The sequence below is a fragment of the Ciconia boyciana genome, chromosome 1, assembly GCF_034638445.1.
Source record: "Ciconia boyciana chromosome 1, ASM3463844v1, whole genome shotgun sequence".
Lineage (NCBI taxonomy): Eukaryota > Metazoa > Chordata > Aves > Ciconiiformes > Ciconiidae > Ciconia > Ciconia boyciana.
This window is the reverse complement of record NC_132934.1, coordinates 7644444-7663607: the sequence shown is the minus strand read 5'-3', so window position 1 is coordinate 7663607 and position 19164 is coordinate 7644444. Positions and strand designations below refer to the sequence as shown.

Sequence of the window (19164 nt, the reverse complement as noted above, 5' to 3'; positions counted from 1 at the left end):
CCCCTCAGGGATCAGCAACCGCTGTCTCACTGCAGTCTTGTGGCTAATACAAATGACAAACATTAGAGGGGATTGAGGCAGATCAAACAAACCTAGCCTTCGAGTGCAGCCACTGAGAAAGCCAGAGAAAGCTCAGTGAGTTTTCTTAGATGTCGTGCAAATGCTGCCCCGAACGTGTGCAAATGCTGCCCCGAACGTATACAAATGAGAAAAATGTTTATTGAAATCATTAATCCACATAAAGCATGATAAAAATGCACTTTTACCATCTGGCTTCAGTCGGCGTGTTTATTACCAGGGGATCTGAGGCAGCGCCAGCACTGCCCACTCCTGTGATTCCTGGTCCTTTTCCGAATGCCCTGGCTCCTGGAGCCAGCCATCCCGCAAGGCTTTCTGAGAGGGGTGGGGGGTATGTGGGATGGGGTGCTGCTTTCTTTTCTTTATTTTCAAATAAGTTTCTGACCTCCACTGAAAAAAACTTTAAAGCATGGAAATCTAAGTTCCATAACCTAGAATGTTAATTTGAATATTAAAAATTTAGATTTTTTTTTTTTACATCTTGCAATTTTGAAGGCATGAGGATTGAGAATTGCCATAAAGAATGCCCCGATTCCTGGAAAAAACTTTCTTTTTTTTTTCTTTTTTTTCTTTTTTTTTTTTTTGATAGAGAGGATCCTTACCAGCAAAATCTTTCTCAGTGGTCCAAAGTGTTTTGCTCTAGGCTTTTAGGCTGGATCCTAAGCTTGACAGGGCTCACAGCTGAGTTCTGCTTGTAGTCCATCCCTTATCATTACATCTAAACATGATCTCACTTCCTACGGGCAGTGGCAGACTCACCACCATAGAGATACGGGGCTCATTTTCCTATCAGCTGTTTTGTGTTTCAATAGCGCACATATACAATATTGCATTTCCACCTAATGCTGACTCACTGGTTGACTTGTTTGCAGCCCCAGAGGCTCAGTACTAAACCCTCCCTGCTCCCTAATGCCCCGATGCGGGAGAAGCCAGCACCCCTAGCACCCATGGCAGACGAGGAGGACACCCAACGAGACCCAACACTGATCTGGCAGCTTTGTCCCGGGCTGTCAGTCGCTGACAGCCGGCAGACTTTACGTGCCACTGCAGCTCCTGCCTTTGAGTCACGCCTGTGCTTTACATACGACGTACAGGCTGATGCAAATTTATGTAACTGCACACCCATTGGGTTTAGTCACCCTCTCGTCATGGCATACCCACACGCACAACACAAACCCTTCTACGTGCTCCAGAAAATCAACACAGCCCTGGAAGTCAGGACTGGGGTCCAGCTCACCCCATCACAGACTATTTTTGCTGGGGATGAGAGGGTTAAGTTCAGAAATGGGCTGACTCCAAACATTCTCCAGATTGTTTTGACTGAGAGGAAAACAAGTATTCCTTAGAAAAGGGCCACCTCACCGTTTGCTAAATGACCTCTGTGAGAGATCTTAATCTGGTTTTTAATAGGTTCGGCAAAGAAATCTCATCTGTGGGGGCCAAGGCCAAGTTGGAGAGGGAATTAAAGGCCACCTCATATGGACAGGCAGAGGTGTCCCTGGAGATCCTCCCACCTTTGGAGATACCGTAGTCTTTTCATTTATGAAATACATCCATCCGAGGGGACCTAAGCTTATCAACCACCATTCAGGTGAAGGTCTGCCAGACTTGTGGTTGCAATTCAGCAAGGGAAACACTCAGCAAAGCCAAATACTGAGTGATGGAGACTCCAGGACTTTTCTGTGTGCCCATCTCCCACCGCAAGCTCCAGGGCTGGGGAGACACCAGCCCCAGCTCTGCTGAGCAAAGCTCAGGCTTGGTACGGCACAACTTGTGTTGTACAAAACAGCACAGTTGAGTTTCTTTCTAAAAAGGGAAGAAAATATTTTTCTTCCAAGATCCTATGTAACACTTCCTCTACTGAATGCACATTTCAAGCTCCTGACTTAGTGTAAATCTGCTCAGCTCCACGGGAAACCGGAGTGCTACGCTGGCTGGCACCAGCCTCTTCTGTCTTGGGGAAACCAAGGTTGGGTAATTATAATTTGCCTAATTAAACTCTCCTTATTCTTCCATTGGAAGATGAAGTTTTTCATGTCTTGGCGCAACCTAGAGATAAGCAGGGCAGTGTTAAACATCTGCCTCCAGCATGCTGGGCTGAATTCCTGTGCCAGACAAAGCAAGTCTTGCACATAGTCTGGGACGAGCGTAGCCACCAGATTCAATTCTAGATCCTATGATCACATTTCCAGTTCTGTGTTGCTACATGTGGTTCCTCTGCAGTCTTAAGAGACTACCAATTAATTAAACAGTCCCCCTACTCTATCCCTGCCCACTGCACCTGGGCCAGAGGTACTATTTCATTTTACACCCTGGGCACCAAGGCATAAAGAAACTGAGATTTGCTGTATCCCCTCACAGGATTTCAGAGTATAAATCCTATGGATTCATGTTGGTGCTCCCAGCTCCTGTGAATTCTTCAGTCCCACGAGGCTTTTTCTCAGTGTGTTCAACTGAATTCATGGTGGAGCCACCACCAACGTCCAAGTCAGTCAAAACCTGGGCCTGATAAGTAAGGACAGAACTGCCTCCAAAAGTGAAGTTAGATGAGTAAGGAGCATCCACAGTGGAAGGCTCTATATGAATAGATACTGTGACACACTGCTTTCTGGAGGGTGACAATCCTTCTCCATGGTTAGGGCATGGTTAGAAGATGGGGGGTTGCACTGTTTGCTGCATCCCCTGCTTTTGAGGCAGAGCCTGCAGCTCTCCGCAGAGCCACGGTGGGCTGGCCTCTGCAGATGTGGGGGGCTTTGCACAGGAACAGCTGCTTGGGTGAGCAGAGGACCCCATCCCCACAGTGAAAATCAAACCGGCCTCCCCCTCCCTGCCAGAGCCGAACACACGTCCTAGATTTGAAGCACGCTGCGCTCTTCAAACTCTCATTCGTACGGCTGTTTCCCAAAATAGAGCCACCATGACGCATTCCTGAGCACGGGGCCGTGGTGTTATTTCCTTCGCAGGACGAGAGGCACCCACCACAGGGTTCATCCACTCATGACGTACAGATTGACCCACAGAGGCTACATGGAGTAAGCCACAAGGGAGCATTGCTGCCCTGCGGTGTGTGGAGAAAACGGGTCCAGGCATGGCCATGCAGAAGCCATCATCAGCAGGCAGGGAATCCCCTCTGCCCCTGTGAGATCCATATTTTTGTGTGCATTTCTCGGGGCAGCTCAGAAAAGCACACAAAAATGAAGGTCCCCATGGGAGAAGAAGAGATCCCAGGGCAAACCAGAGGCTCATTGGGTCAAAGTTGTGGAGTCTGTTTATGTGACAATCCCATCCTAAGGTAAAGCAGAAAGAAATTCCATGCTTGCATGACTCATTAGTTTATTATAGGCAAGCTGACTCTTACAGGAGGGCTTCCACCAAAAACCAGACAGCTGACAAAGGTCTAAAGGCAGCCAGATACTTGGCACTTGGGATCAGCCACACCATGCAGGTTACAGGGAGTCAGGAGGCCTCCTGTCCCCTCAACAGAGCTGGGAGCATCAAATTCGGACTCCTACGGCCTCTAAGGATATCCCCAACCTCAGCGCCTCAGCCCTCGCAAGGAGTGAGGGTTGCCAATACAAATGGCTGCAAACTGAGGGGAGGAAAGTAAAAACAACAGGGAAAGCCAAGGGAAAATGCTGAGTTTCCTGGAGGCTTTCCATCCCCATCTGCTTGGCCTGGTGGACTCCAAGTCCTCTGATCAAACCCAGAGACCGTCAAGTGGGAAATGAGGTGCCTCTCACCTGGAAAGACATGTCAGAACATTGTAATGCAAATAAAAACACACCCATACCCACACCTACTCTTTCGCTCTTGCACTTGTTGGCCAAGGACCTCCAAGCTGACCCTAGCATCACACCAGCAATGGTCAGGGCTACCGCTATTCTCCTGCTCTACGTGATAAGCAACCACCAAGGCCATCCACAACCTCCACAGCCACAAAGCAAAGGAGTCTCTTCCATAGCTTGGTCTCGGTCATCCTGAAATGCCATCCCCACCCTAGCCGCTGTGGACAACCCTTCATAATGTTGGTCTCCTTCTGCTTCCCAGTGTGGTTGCTAAGCTGCACCAGAGCCCACAATCCTCTCCTTGCTGTTTGCTATTAGCACACTCTATTAAGAGCTTTCTCGTCAGGAAATTGCTTTCCTATCTGTATTAAAATTAGTTTGGGGGTGGGCGGCTTTCTAATGGCTTCGGCATTAGGCAGGATTCGTATGTTTGCTTTTCAGATTTGACTGAGCATCAAAATAGTTTGGTTTAGGAGCCTCTAGAGCACCTAGTCAGCATGGTACCAAAATCCTGATTTATTAAGGAATCAGCTAATGCCCCTTTACTACACAACCACATATACAGTATGTATGCATTATAGTTGGGGGGGGGGGTGAATGGACCTAAATGGACACCATACTGGCTTCTACAAATGTGGTAGAATTACCCCCATAATACATACCTCTTGCTTTCCCCCAGTCAGCCCCACACCAGGGCTCTGTGACTCTCTCCCCATGAACTTCTTTCTCACTCTACGCTTTCCACACACTATCTCGACCATAGCTGGGGTGTTGCATTTACCTCTGCACTATCCCAGATGCTCTGTCCTTGTATCGATAAATAAGGCTCTTTTCACAGCCTTTCTCCTACCACCTCCATCCTCATTTCCTTTCTGTCCCTTAGGAAAATAAGGGCAGCAATATTTTAATTTGCATGGGACCGTTGTATAAAGTAAAGCTGATGAGAAGGCAAATTATGCTGCAAGGCATCAACAGCTGCCATCATGCAGTAGTTTAATTTTTAGATAAAGACTGGCTGCTGGCCGGTCACAGATTACAGAAGCTCTATGCATCTCCCCATTTACCCTGTTAATTGTTTTCCTTTACAATCAGTAGATTTCTGCATTGGAACGATACAGCTTCAGAAGTTATCAAAGCAGAAGATAGCACACAGACCCAGAAATGCCATCAAGGTGAGGGTTTCACATTAGGAAAATAAAAATGTCATACTGGGTGAGATCAGTGGTTCATCCAGCCCAGGACTGCCCCCAGCAGAGGTGCTCTTCAGGGACAGCAGGTGAGCCTGGTCTCTACCTTCAGTCTCTTCCGCTCTTACTCTTACAGTACCCGCATTTTTTGGTTAAGGGGCATTACCAGGAGTATCCCTGTACTCCTACTATCATAGACCTGTTGTCAATGAATTAGTCTAATTCCCTTTTAAACCTGCTGATACCAGCAGGTTCACCACCTCCTGGGACAACACACTCCAGAAGCTCGCTACCTGCCAAGTACAAAAAATACCTTATTTCAGCTGGATTACTTTATTTTCTTTCTTACTTTCAGCTGGATACTTTCCCTTCAGTTGGATTAAAATCTCTGGATATTAATCCAACCACCTGCTAGTTGCAACATACCCCCCACGTGCCCTCTCCCTTTGCTTTATGGCTGAAGACCCAGCCCATGCAGTCTCTCCTCATAAGGAGCCGCTCCATCCCTTCAGTCGTTTTAGCTGCTCTTCTCTGGACCTTCTCTACCTCCATCCTGGACCGCACACGGCATTGCCCTGGCACGGGTGCACCAAGCCTTCCTACAATATGGCAATATGACACCCCACATCTTGTTCTCAGCACCCTCCCTGACCACGCACAGGGATTTGTTTGCTTTTTGGGATATCACTGCCCACGGAGTGGGCGATTGCAAATGACTGCCAACCGTGACTCCAAGATCTCTCTCCCTAGCTGTAACTTCCAGGTCTTGAGTTCAGCACCATGAAGGCATGGTTTAATATTCCTTTGATGGATTACCTTACATTTGTCTACACTGAAGCTCATGTGTCCCCTTTTTGACATTTGGTCATTTTTATGAGGTCTTTCTGGAGTTCCTCACCATCCGCATGGCATCTGACTACCCAAAGGAGCTTGGCTTCATCTGCAAACCCAATTTTCTGTTTACATTTGACCTGCCATATTTTACATGCTTTCCCATTCTTTTCATTTGAGCAAGCTTTCCAGTTCTCAGATGCCAACCATCTCCTGTGATATGCTGTTTAACTTTCCTACTGAGTCTGCAGGGGATTTGGGGGACAACTTTGTTTTCTTTTCAAATTGCAGCACACGTTTTATCTTAGCTTCTAATACACTATTATTAACAGCCTGAGGCTGCATGCAGGTTTCTTGCTTTTTTGAACTGCTCCTTTTAAATTCTCTCTCATATTCACCTTGTCCTTCTCTTGAAACCAAATATCCACATACAGGATTTATGTGCCCTGCTTTTTCCTGCTGCGAAGTTAAACCTAATTGTATTGCACTCGCTACTAGTGAGCTCTCTTGCTAATGCCTCTTGGACTAGGTCCTGCACACCGCTTCAGGCCAAATCCAGAATAGCGTCTTTTCTTACAGGATCTAGGATTAATCATTCTAGGAAGCAACTATTTACTCCATCCAAAACTTTCTCGCTACATCTCATCCTGATGAGGCATTGACCCAATCTATGTATGGATAGTTGAAATCTCCTGCTATTAATACCTGTCCTAAATTTTCTGCTTCTTTAATCTCACTTAATATTTCCTGGTTTGGAGGGGGTGGGGGTCAGTAGTACAATCCTAGTACTACACTTATTATTAGAGTCGGGATTTCCACCCACAATGTTACTATAGTGCTTCTCTTTTCCCGTAACACTTCTATGCTGCTGCACTTTGTATTATCCTTCACTTCCACTGTCACTCCTCCGCCTATACATCCTATTCCAGCACTCCTATAAAGCTGGTAGCTTGGCAACACTGCATCCCACTAATTATCTCCTTTCCACCAAGTCCCTGCGGTACCTGCTATACCATGGTTGTCACTAGACACCAAGCCCTCTGGTTCCCCTAACTTATTTTTTCAGGCTTCCAGCACCAGGGTACAAGCACTTGTACGTTTTGTCTTCACTACAGCACTTAATACTGTGCACGTCACTCAACTGCTTTTGCAGGCAGTCTGATTTGCCTTTCCCATTCACTCTAGTTTTGCTCTGCACAGCCCTCCTGGACTTTCAGAATGTGCACTGAGCATCAACCACATCCAGCTCACAGGTTGCACCAGTCCAAGCCAGGTGCTTCTCCGCACCTTCTTCCAGTTTGAACGCTCCTCTATGACCCTTTTATTTTTCAGTGCTAGCAGTCTTGCTCTGAATCTTAATCTGTTTTGACAAAGATGTGGCCCATCTACAGGTTCTTCCTGTCCCAGAAGTTCTCCTGAAGACCCAAAGCATACCCCTGACTCTCTGTGCCATCTCATCCAAGCACTGAGACTGCAGATCTTTGCCCACCTCTCCAGCCTCACCTGTGGCATTGCAAGTATCTCAGAGAGTGCTACCACGGAGATCCTGGACTTCAGTTTCCCATGTAGCAACCTGAGTTTATCCTGCAGAACATCCCTCCCTTGCTCCCCCATCTCCCCAGGACCAGCACGGACGCTTCTCCTCTGCATCAAGCAGGAACTCACCTAGACACCCATGAAATCTACCCTTGTGCCCCACAGGCATGTCCCCATGGCAATCTTCTCAGGTCTGTCAAACCCAGCTCCCTCTACATCTGATAGCTATACCTGCCACTGCCATCACTTGCTTCTTCCAACCCCAGGAGATACCCTCTGCTATCAGAGCATTGTTGGTACAAGAAGGCACTCACATGAAGGGGAGGTGGGGAGGTAACATCTGAGGGGTGAGGTCCTTCCACACCAGCAGAGCATCCTCCTCCCCTGAAGGCTCCTGCAGCAATGCAAAATGCCATACCAACATCACCTTTTCACCTCTTTGGCCTTGCAAGTACAACACTCTGGGTTTCTCATGCATTTATTCCCTCTATTATTATATTCTTTCATCTCTTTATCAACCACTATGGTTAGATACAGGACTAAAGTCCCAAAGCCTAGATCTGGATTCACATCTAGACCCTGCCTAATTTAAAGCCACTTCTGGATTCATATTCAAATTTCCCCAATGGCCAGGCAGATTTGAAACTGTTATTGCTACTTAACCTACTTATCCAAGAAGGAAGACAATTTAGAGTGGTTATATTATGCTACATTTTCTGGATATCTACAGCTGCCAAATGCAGTATAAGGCAATAGCTCTGTACGCCATTTTTACCAATTCTATATCCCAGTTCAACTTTTTTTTTCTACTGTCTTTCCAAGAAGAGAGAAAAAATATGCCTCATATGACAGAAATTAGCTACATGATTTGTACTACTAGGAGACATCCAGCTACAACTTGAACAGACTAAATTGGATACACAGAATAACTGAACAATTCAGCCACTTAATCTGGCTATCAGAGCCAGGGGGCAGAGATCTGGCTTTGCTATAGGTTTATAAAGTTGTAAAATACAGCATGGTTATAGACCACAGGCTGAGTATCTTCTCGCTGAGTCGGATGGTAGGGGAAGTTCTTGTCAATGCACTCCCAATTTCAACCCATAAGCACAGCTGAAAGTCTCTCCTTGAAGGCCTGGTCTTTGCAATCAAATTAAGCAGTGTTACGTGGGCAGCAGGACCGTAAGTTACTGTGGCAACGGAGACCGAAAACAGAGATTCTAGGTAGTAGTCTGCTCACCCATGACAATTTTGTGCAGCATCTGCCAGGTGCCTCACCTCCTCCTAACATGAAGGAAAACTCTCTGACAGGCACCCATAACATCTTCATTAAAAAAAAACCACCCAAAACAAAATCAGCATTATCCATTCAGAAAATCCAGCACATTTAAGGGCGAGTGAGTTACAGCATCCCCCAGCTCTTCCCAAGATGCTCTCCCAAATGGCACATTTTGATGGCTAATGTAAAAGGAAAACCTGACTGAAGGGAAATCATCCAAAGTCTGGGCATCGTTGACAGACCCTTTAAGAGAAATGCAGTAACACAGGAGCTACAAGACTTACATCATCCAAACTGTCAGCACCTCTCCTCCTCACAATATTTTTGTCACCTATCATATAATCCCTAGAGACTTAAACCCCCACAATACAAGACATGCTTGATTCTCTCCTGACAGAGCCCCTGGATACCAGAGGAGCAAGTTTTTTTAATTCTGCTCAACAAGTGGCTCCACAAAGCATGTGTGAGGAGGTAAAGAAACACAGCCCAACTATGCAGAGCACCCCATGCTTCATGAAGTGCACCTGCAACTAAAATCTCTATAGCAATCCCAATGAGACAAGAGAGAGAGGTTCAGATAAAGGATCTTGAAGCGCTCCAGGGAGAAAAACAACAACCTGACTACATAAGTCACCAGCAAGTGACAGACCTCAACAGACAAGTCATTAACGTCCCCAGTGACTGTCTCTGCCCATTAGTATAAGCTGCATTAGGGGGAACAGAGCTGTAGGGAAGTCACAGAGATTAACTAAAAATAGTCAAAGAGCCACGGAGGAACAGTCTTGTTCTAAACTCTTTATGCAACTTAAGATAAAACCGACCCAGAGGACCAGGCGACCCATGTGTGAAGTAATTCAGCAGCTCCCCGTCACTAGGGAGGATGAACTCTACTGCTGGTAAACACACAATAACTTTCACATGCCACCGGGGTCCAGCCACGGTCTGGAGGGGGCCAGCTGGGGGAAAGACTCTTGTCTTGTTCCAGCCCAACGTATACAAGAGAAAATCTGTTTATTTAGCGAATCATTCATCTGTTTCAGTGGGGAGGGAGGTTAAAGCATTATTTGTGATTCTCTAAAACCACTTGCTTTTAATTCACTGTCTAATCCTCATGAGGCACGTAAACCAGACATTTTTTTACATAGAAATAAAAGAGGCCATTCAATTACATTCAGGCTGTGTTGAAAACAAATTGGAACAGTACGAAAGTGCAGGCACTGCCAAATAAAGGAAATCTCTTCCAAGTGCAAGGCTACCAGTTAAACACAGCCCAGAAAGCAGCCAAGGCCCACTCTTACAGGTGAGTCTGCTTGTTCTCCATGTGCTGTGCACCCAAAAAGCACGTCCGTGTTGTACATGTATGTGTGGATTACAATATGTTCAACGAGTATAAACACACTGTATTTGCAGTAAGAGAGGGAGACCATGTCCAAGTCAAAAATACTGATCAGCTAAAAGCATCTGCTGGATTAAAACTCATCAGATCAAATATAAAGCATGAGCTAATTAAATCTATGTCCAACTTGGTAGTACTGTATGATACTACTGGGCATTCATACAGATAACAAGACTAAGCAGAGTTATGGCTAATGATTAAACATCTTTTGAATGCATATTAAAGGTCATATTCAAGGCTTAAGCCACTCTTTGAAGCATAAGAGATTGAAAAGGACCTGCAGTAAGGTATGGGGGTGGAGGGATCATACCCCACACATCTGCCTTCTATGCCTCCGTCCACAGCATTTGGTGGAGGCCACTGCCAGGAACAAGGAAAGAGGAGAGCCAATGCTACTGAGACTGCACTGGCAATGAAATTAATACATAAATAGCAACAGAAATCATTAGGAAATTATGTGCATGGTCAGGTCCTCACCTTCCCCTCCTCTCTCACTTGCTCACGCATACGTATACAACTTCCTTCCTGCTACAGCTACAAGTACAGCTTCATACTTCATCACATCTTTAAACCTCTTTGATCTGTGTTTGAAAGGGGAAATTTAGGAGGATGGCACCAGGGAGAAAATCTTTGTTGCCAAAGACCGCAGCTACTGCTCTTCTGAAAGCCCAAACTGCTGCCTCTGTTGCTGGAGTCACGTGCTGGCTTTCTGCACAGGAATGACAGCTTTGCCCATTCCTTCTCATTTGGTCTTTATCATCCTGGATAGACTAAGCATGTGTCTCGTCAAGAAGTGCTTGACAATGCAGCATATCTTATCAACTCAGCATGCACAGCTCAGGATGGCAAAACAGTTGGTATGAAAGCAAGAACAAGAATTAGGAATAAGGCCCCAGACTCTATTTCCACACATGGCTGAGTCCATAGTGGGGATGATGGCTCCCTTCTAGCGATCCTGGAAAATGAGATACCTGGACCCATAACCGTGGGTTTGGGTATCACAAAACTTGAAACCACCCTGCAATGGGTTTGCTTCTGCACATTTCACTCACTCTGTCTGCCAATGCAACACTACAGTGGCTACTGGCCAAATTCTGCTCTCACACCATTGTAATAATTATAAGAATAAACTCCATTAAAGTCAATAAGCCACAGTGAGATTAGATGCTTGTGTTTTGGAAAGCAGCCAAAGTCATGCCTTTGCAACTGAGAGCAGAATTTGTCCCTCATGCAGCAGCAAGCCTGGTGGTGCACAGCTCACAGCGCTCCTCAGAAGTGTTTCCCAGCCAGCTCCAAACTCAGTGCCCCGTTATCATCTCCTTGGCCATCTCTACCCAACCTGCAACACAGCCACGCTCCGGCACGGGGAGCAGCTGAGACCCCAACGCATGCCCCAAGTAGCGTGCATAGGTTTTTAGGCTCACAAAATCCCTGCTGAATCAAATGGGAGATTAAAATTCCTTGGGACCCATGCAGGTCTGGCACTTAAAAAGTGCCAGGGTGAACCCTCTTAGCTGGTATTTTTGCACTGCTGACACAAAGGACTTTCCACCAAGATTTACAGATAGTGATATTAATTTGAATTATTCCCTTGACATAAAGCTCCTGCACTGACATTTTTGTCTGCATCCCACAAAACCAGGAAAATATTACATGGATAAATTGTATTCCTAATATGTGGCTTCCAAAACATACTAAATCCCTAAAACTGAGCTCAAATTACATAGGCTATGATGAGGTTTTCAGATAAACATAGCCACATGCTTTAATCAACACAAGGAAAGAAAATACAACAATGTCATGCTCCCGGCTCCAGTTCCTACATTCCCCCTCGTCTCCTCCTCCATCTCTGTCCCAGATTAGCCCACTCTCCGTTTATCGCAGTAGAAAACTACAGGCAGCAGACAGCCTTTAGTCATGCAAGAAGTTCTGTTTCCACTGTGAACTTTCGTGCTTTTATCTTTAGCTCTTACAAGCCTCAGGCTGACTCCCGGGCACGTTTCCTTCCCAGGGGGAGGTTTGCATGGGGGCACCCCTGGGGGTACCCAAGCGCAGCCAGCAGCACTGCTGACCTCTGTGGGGAAGGATTAACCATCACGTCAGGGTCTCGGTGCTTGGGGGAAGAGCCCTGTGCTAGGTTGGGGGATGCTTGTGCAAAGCCTGGGTGTCCTGGGTGAAGGAAACATCACCGGATGGGGAATGAATGCTCTTTAGAGCACCCCAAGGTCCTTTGCACCTCTTTGTTTCATCTCCCAGCGAAAAGCTGGTCTTGCCCAGTCTTCAAAAGGGAACTGTGAATGCAGCCCTGTCCAACAGCTCCCTAATGCTTCCTCTCAGGCTGTAACGGAGGAGTCACAGGGAGAGCAGGCATGGCTCGATGGGGGCTAAACGGGGACACGGGGCACCAGCACGGCTGTGAAAGGAGATGGTCAGCTGTAAGCTGCAGCCTGGATTTCAAACTTACCTATATGTAGCATCTCTAGTTATAGACAGGAGAGTAAATTCATCCCTTTATGTCTGGCCACATCAATATGAAAACACCTGATAATGCCCTGGGCCATTTATGTTAGCTGAGGGTGGCACAAACCACGGAGGGCAGGGACCCACTCCGCTATGCTCACACGTGCTGCAGGAGATCAAGCGGTCATGCAGGGAAAACCAGTCTTTGCCAACTTCTTGGAGATGTCCCATAGCATGTCCATATTCCCGCTGCTGCAGGTAACCTCTGCAAGTCTCCCCACAATGCAGGAGGACGGAGGTGGGGCACACCTCTCAGCCAGCACATGGATGAACACATCTTTCAGACTCAAACTCCACCTAAAAAGCTTAAGGGGGGGGGAGTACAGCAAGAAAAAGCAGATCTCTGAATAACCCAGGCTGAAAGAGCAGGGTAGCAGATTAGCCAAAGACATGGGTGAAGGCCAAACTCTGATTCTCGCAATTAACTGGCCAAGAGGAACCAGGAGAGTTGGCCAATATGTCTGGCCAATACATATTATTAATGGCCATGCATACATCTATAGGAGGGATTACAGGTGGTTACAGCCAACTGCTGCTAGCACAATGTTGACATAATTTCTGCCTGGCTATTTTATTTAGTATTCAAAAGATCTGCTAATCATCTATCAACCCTTTGCAAGTTACCTGGAAATGGAAACTTAACACAAATTGCACTCAAATTTTCATAGCAAGCAGCTCTCCTGCAGAATCTCTCCTTCCAGTAAACAACAGCAGACAGCACTTGCCCAGGATTTTTTAAAGTTGCAGGGTAAAAAAAAAATTAATCTACACTACCTTCATTAGACCATACCGTTTGGAGGCCATCAGAACTAGTTTTAGCTTGGGAAAAAAGATCACTGTTTCTTAAAAAAAGCCCAAAATTCTCCCTTTTCAAAGCGACAGTCTTATTTTGCAGTACACAAAAAGCTTTTAAAAAAAGATTTAACAAACCAGGTGAAATATTCCACTTCAAAAACAATTTTTACCCAGACCAAAACTTAACAAAAATATCCACCCTGCCCAAATTCATTGATCACTGCTCCAGTCTTAGGTTATTTCCCCCCCGAGTTTCCCTGCAGAGATCCTCTTTTCTGTCTGGAACTTTTGTCTAAGTGCAAGAAGAGAGAGCTGGCAATCTGTGCAAAACTTTTGGGACATTCAAAATCTCAGAGGTCCTGGTCAGTATGAACTCCACACATGCAGCTCACGTGCATCCATTTAAAAAAAAAAAAGTACAATTTCATCCAGCACATGAAACCCTGGCTCCAGACAAGTGTAGTAAATCCATCACATCCCAGGTGCAGAGGATATTCTCAGCACACCAGACAGAGTGCACGCACACACGTCCCAAATGGAAATAGCAGCGCTTTAACTCATTATACATGTCTGTTTAGGGCCTTCCAGGGAGAGGATGGAGTGGTTCTGAGCTGTAGTCATCTCTCTGAATTTACTCGGTTCTAAAGCAAATTTTTATTTCTATTACTGCTTCTCCTTTTGCAGGACACGTCACACAGCATCATTTAAAATGAGGGCACAGTCTATACTACAGCCTCTTAATTCATATCCAATGGACTGGAGTTGTTTGAATAAAGATTTAAAAGTGAAAACCACCTGAATCCACCTAATTTCTCTTTTTTTTCCAGCTGGCTACTGAAAAAAAAAATGCAAAGGGGAATTTTTTAATTTCTTTTTTTCTGCAAAGCAATCAATTTAATCTGCTTTGAATAAAAGATTAATTAAACTGAGCCTACAACCAGATCCAGATGAACCAGATCTGACTTCTCGGCACAGGCACCGGAGCTAAGTTGTCTCAGGGTCAGGCAGTCCCAGCTGCTCTCAGCGCTGCGGCCAGTGCACGAAGCCACCTTCTCCTCAAGAAGATAACTCAATCCCCACTGTTAGAGGTCAGGTTAAAAATCAAAACCTCAGAAAACCAGCATGTTTATGGCTCTCGCGCAGCCGAGCGAGGCAACCACCCTCCCGGGGTTGCTCCCGGTCAAGGGGAGACACACAGCAAATCATCACAGAAGCACTGGCCCCAACCCGCGATAGCTCAGCACGCCCGTGCAGGAAAGAAATACAAAATATGGCAAGAGCCAGGCACTGGCGGGCGGTGAAAATTACTCAGTTTGTATTTTTTTAGACTGCCACACAGGAGATACCCATAGATCCCATCCTCTTCCCATGTTGCCCACTAACTTCAGGAGACTCAGGAGCAGGCTGGATTTTGCAGCCTCTGATCCCATCATGTCTGCAAAACCAGTTTGTCTCTTCACGTCTGCCTCGCTAAATGTTCCAGAAGGCTTCAGCAGCTTCACTCCACCAACAGCCTCCTCTTTGGACTTAATCATCACAAATTCCCCAGGGTACACAGTTTTACACTTGCACTGTGCAAGTTTCTCAGCCTTAAAGGAAATTTTCCTACTTGGACAGGGGAGCAGAAGGTATGGAAAGTGCTCAGTAATTACGGCTGAATCTGGAAAATAACTTTATTTCTTTGCTTCAGCTGCTCCTGCTTAAAAGATGCATGTGTCTGAGCTGTCCCTGCTCCCCAGCCCGACATTATGGGAATTAAACCTTCCCAAGAAATGCCTCGAGGGTGGCTGAGCCTGGGCTATGGAGAGAAGGACCCATGGATCCACGACCTCTGCTTACAGGGTTCAAACACTGTGTTTTGACAGAGCTTTTCCTCTAGTCTTTCAGAATATTTTTTTTTTCTTGTTTAAAGAGCGGGCTGTGCTGTAAAGCGAGGAGTTTGCGCTTGACCGGCGTGCAGTGCATCTATGCGGAGTTTCGCAGACAGACGGGAGATCTTTCAGCCGTGCTCCCTGCCAGCTGGACATGGGCCAGCCCTGAACTGGAAACCATCTAACGACGCGGTCAGAGCTCACACAGCCCTGGAAATGAGGATGCTGATCCGTGCTTCTCACTTTTCTGTAATCCAAGAATGACCAAATGTATTTTTTTCCTTTTTTTCCCTTTTTTTCTTTCTTTTTTCTTTTTTTCTTTTTTTTCCTTTTTGCTTTTTTCTTTTTTCTTTTTTTTCCCTTTTTGTTCTTCTTTTTCCTTTTTTTTTTTCAGGCCATGAAACCATTTTGTGCAGTGATTTTCCTTTAAAGTCACCTAAGAAGCAACTTAAACAGCATGTCCAGCTATGGCTTATATTTTCCCCACTCTCCTACCTCCCTCCAGTTTTATTTGGCTAGAGTTGGGGATTTGGGGGTTTGTTTTTCTGATTCTTGTGTGTTCTCACCCTCTGGCCCCCAGCCACCCACAAACCCCAGGCAGTGCAATACCGGTGCAGCAAGGCTTCACGCAAGAGGAGGACAACAGTAACACAACTTCAAAGCCAACAGGGCACCAGGTGACCAAAACCAGCCATCTGACTAAAACTGTGCTTTACCATCCCCTCACTGCAGAAGGAGGGAGATTTTGCCAGCTGGAGGATGGTTCAGAGAAAATCGGGCTGAAGAAAGCCCCACTACGGAGCTGGAGTTTCCATTTCCCACCCGCCTCACCGCCGCCACCCCTCCTCTGCCAAAACCCACGTTTTCCTAAAGAAACACCCAGCCGAAGCCGTGCTCAGCCTGCTGAGTCTCCTCTTTTGCCAATTTTACCATGTGAAGGCAGAAAACAGGCTTCCATCAACTACTAAACCAGGAGAAAAAAATGTTCTGCATAATGGTTTTCTGCGTAATGACGCAGAAGTAATTTCAAGCAGATTGGCTGTGTTGACGTGAAATCGCAGGATCCAAACCACCTTTCAGTGTAAATACCAACTGAGATAAAGAGTAGACATGTGCTTTAAAAGCTTATAATCAGTATGCACACTCAAAAAAAAATCTCACAACTGCAAAGAGTAATGATGACAGCTATTTTCAAGCAAAGGTAGAGTTAATGTTTAATTACTGTGGATGCTGCTTTTGCAGGGCAGAAGTGGTGGATCACACAATTTCCCCAGGGGGTTACAAACCTGGTATGAAATTCTCACAATGGAGGTTTTTCAGGAAAACAGCCCAAGTGGTACGAGTGGGGATGTGTGCGGTTTGACTTTTTCTTTGCAAGAGCTTATTTGTAAGTGACCAACATTAAAGGAATGTCTTATTCGTGCCAAATCCAGGGAGAGAACGGTGCTACCGCCACCCTCAGAGGACTGAAAAAGGTCATCTTAAGTTTCCAGAGATAATTGGAAATCTGGCAAGTGAAGCAAAAAAAAGTAAAGATAATGAAATTGGACCCAACCAAAATAATTTTTACTTTTGCCAGCGTTATTTAATGGAAGATTTTACATGCAGTAAAAGGACTGAATCCAACTGAGAAAGAACAAGCTGCTATACTCATCCCATCCCTGGGACCCAATCTTGCACAAGCCAAAATGCCATTAATTTAATTGCCTACCGATAGTCCCAGCAACGTGCTGCAAGATCAGAAACATGAAACACAACCAGTTTTCTCATGGGTGAATACAGACAAATCACATACCTACATGTTCAAGCTGGCTGTTGATCGAGGTGGCCCAGTTTGAGGTACCTTTGGCCTAATTTCAGGTGAATTAATCATCCGCAACTGAGCACCAGAGCTATTAAATGTTTACTCTCACCTGTAAGACCGTGAACTGGCAGGAAAAAACCCTTATGGCAGTGTTTATATTACAAACAGCGTTCACCCAGCTCAGTCCTCCTCCAGCAGATCAGCTCCCCCACCCCGATGCAACGACTCTTGGTCTATGTCCATCTTGGACTGGTTTCAGATTAGGAGGTGTTTCCACCAGCCCCCTCAGTCATGCAGGACTCTGCTCTTCCCTTCTTCTCAGGACCCAAATGTCAGTATCCAGGGATGCTACTGAGCTGCCTACAGGTATACCTATATGCCATTTAATGTCATTTAAGACCCTCACTGCTATTCCACCCAACTTTCAGCTCTCGCAGGGTGCCCATCTCCAGCACATCCAGTGTCACCCCTGCCAGCTTCATGTGGCTGTTACACATACCCTGGGACATCCCAAATGACACTGAATGTCTAAATTTAGGCAAATGCACCCAACCCTTGTAGGTGCAGTGAATCCCACCCAGCCTCTTTACTGCCTTTAAAAAAACAGTAATTCCTGGGAAACAGCAGATTTGTATGAAAAAGCACTACTTTTCACAATCTCTGCAGCTCCTGCAATGCACAAGGTGAAGAGATAATGTGTCCTTTCTTGTATTTCCTCAAGATTTTGAAAGACCACCAAGTTTTGTACAGTCCACCTAAAGCACAGCCTCATATGAGAATAAACCCAAATTACATGCAAGAAACTGTTTTTGTTCAAGGCCCAGTTTATTGCCTTGGGTTATTATTTCTGCTACAGTCCTTTTCCCAGAAAAGCTAAAGCTATCCAGAAATAAAAAACAATACATTTCCTTTGCCTGTGACGGAGGAAAGTTATTTTTCTGAGCACTCAGAGTTTATTTTATTTTTAAAGGGTTGCTTGATTAAATAGGAACCTATTAATATATTGAGTTTTCTTACTGCATTTTAAAGGGCATTTCATGAAGGTTGGTGTTCCCTTACTGCAGTTTTTATGGAATCAAGAAAAATATTTATGGTGCATCAACAGCATGCTAAGCTAAATAGTTTTTCCCCTCTCACCCTGCCAAGATACTTCTGTGGTGATGTTTTACAAAATGACTTTGCAGGGCTCTGATTCACGCTCGTTGCGGCTCAGTGCTGGGTGGGTGCAGGACATCAAGGGCCAGGCGTCCTCACCAGATGTGGGGCTGCCCCGTTCAGGCAAACTGGTGGAGATACCTGTTGGCATCAGTGTCCCAGCTGATCCACTGATCCACAGGTCTGATCCACAGCTCCCATCCTACCCAGCTGCAGTGGCTGGGGAGGTCTCCCACCCAAAACCATGGGCTTTTATGGCTGCTGCGACGAACTCTGGGTGGGACTGCAAACCTGGTCCCTTGCATTATATAGAAATGTACAGAAATACAGAGGACAACCACTCAGGAGGACTGTTCATAGTCACCTTTCAGCAGTCCATACCTACCAAAAAAGCAATTAAGTACTTAATATTTTGGCTCCTGCTTAAGTCTCTTTGACTTCACACCTCTAATAGGACTTTAGCGTGTGCTTGGGGATAAGCACACATGGCAGTATGCATAAGCAAATTAATCACGCACTAAACAGGGTGAAGCTTAATAAATGTTTTAGTGAACTGTGATTTTCCTTAAATCACTAAAGAAAATTCACCTCAGGAAAATCTCGACACTTATGTAAAAGTGCAGTCGTCATATGCTTTGCTAGTGGAGCAGTGGAAGTGTCTTGTAAGAAGTGAAAAGCTGTGCTAATAAAAACTGAAGGGAAAGATCCAAATATTGGGATCCTAATTCAGGAAGACGTCAGTGGTTTGCTAAATCACACCTCGTGTAACACGTTATTTGAGAATACCCACATGGTTTCTTGAGCACGGCTGCTCTCCTACCCACAGCCCAGCTAAGCATCCTTTTCCCCCAGGGCTCCATGCTTATAGCAGCCATAGGTTGAAGAGTGAGATCTACAGCTATTCACCTTCCCTGCAAGCTTAAGAGA

The 19164-nt window shown here is 45.7% G+C and overlaps 1 protein-coding gene and 1 long non-coding RNA gene across 4 annotated transcripts in view; both read right to left on the bottom strand.

The window, feature by feature from the left end:
* The window catches only part of CAMK1D (calcium/calmodulin dependent protein kinase ID), a 228468-nt gene that overhangs the window by 190542 nt on the left and 18762 nt on the right, over positions 1 to 19164 (bottom strand). The window lies entirely within an intron of this gene.
* Positions 3426 to 19164, bottom strand: part of LOC140650068 (uncharacterized) — a 30291-nt gene continuing 14552 nt past the window's right edge. Inside the window, exons 1-3 of one of the 2 annotated variants that reach the window (XR_012041843.1) lie at positions 14791 to 15510; positions 7732 to 7811; positions 3426 to 3818 (exon numbers count right to left, since the gene is read on the bottom strand). This is a non-coding gene — a long non-coding RNA (uncharacterized lncRNA). Of the gene's footprint in view, positions 3819 to 7731; positions 7812 to 14790; positions 15511 to 19164 lie in introns of those variants that run through there. The other variant, XR_012041844.1, reaches the window with a different exon arrangement.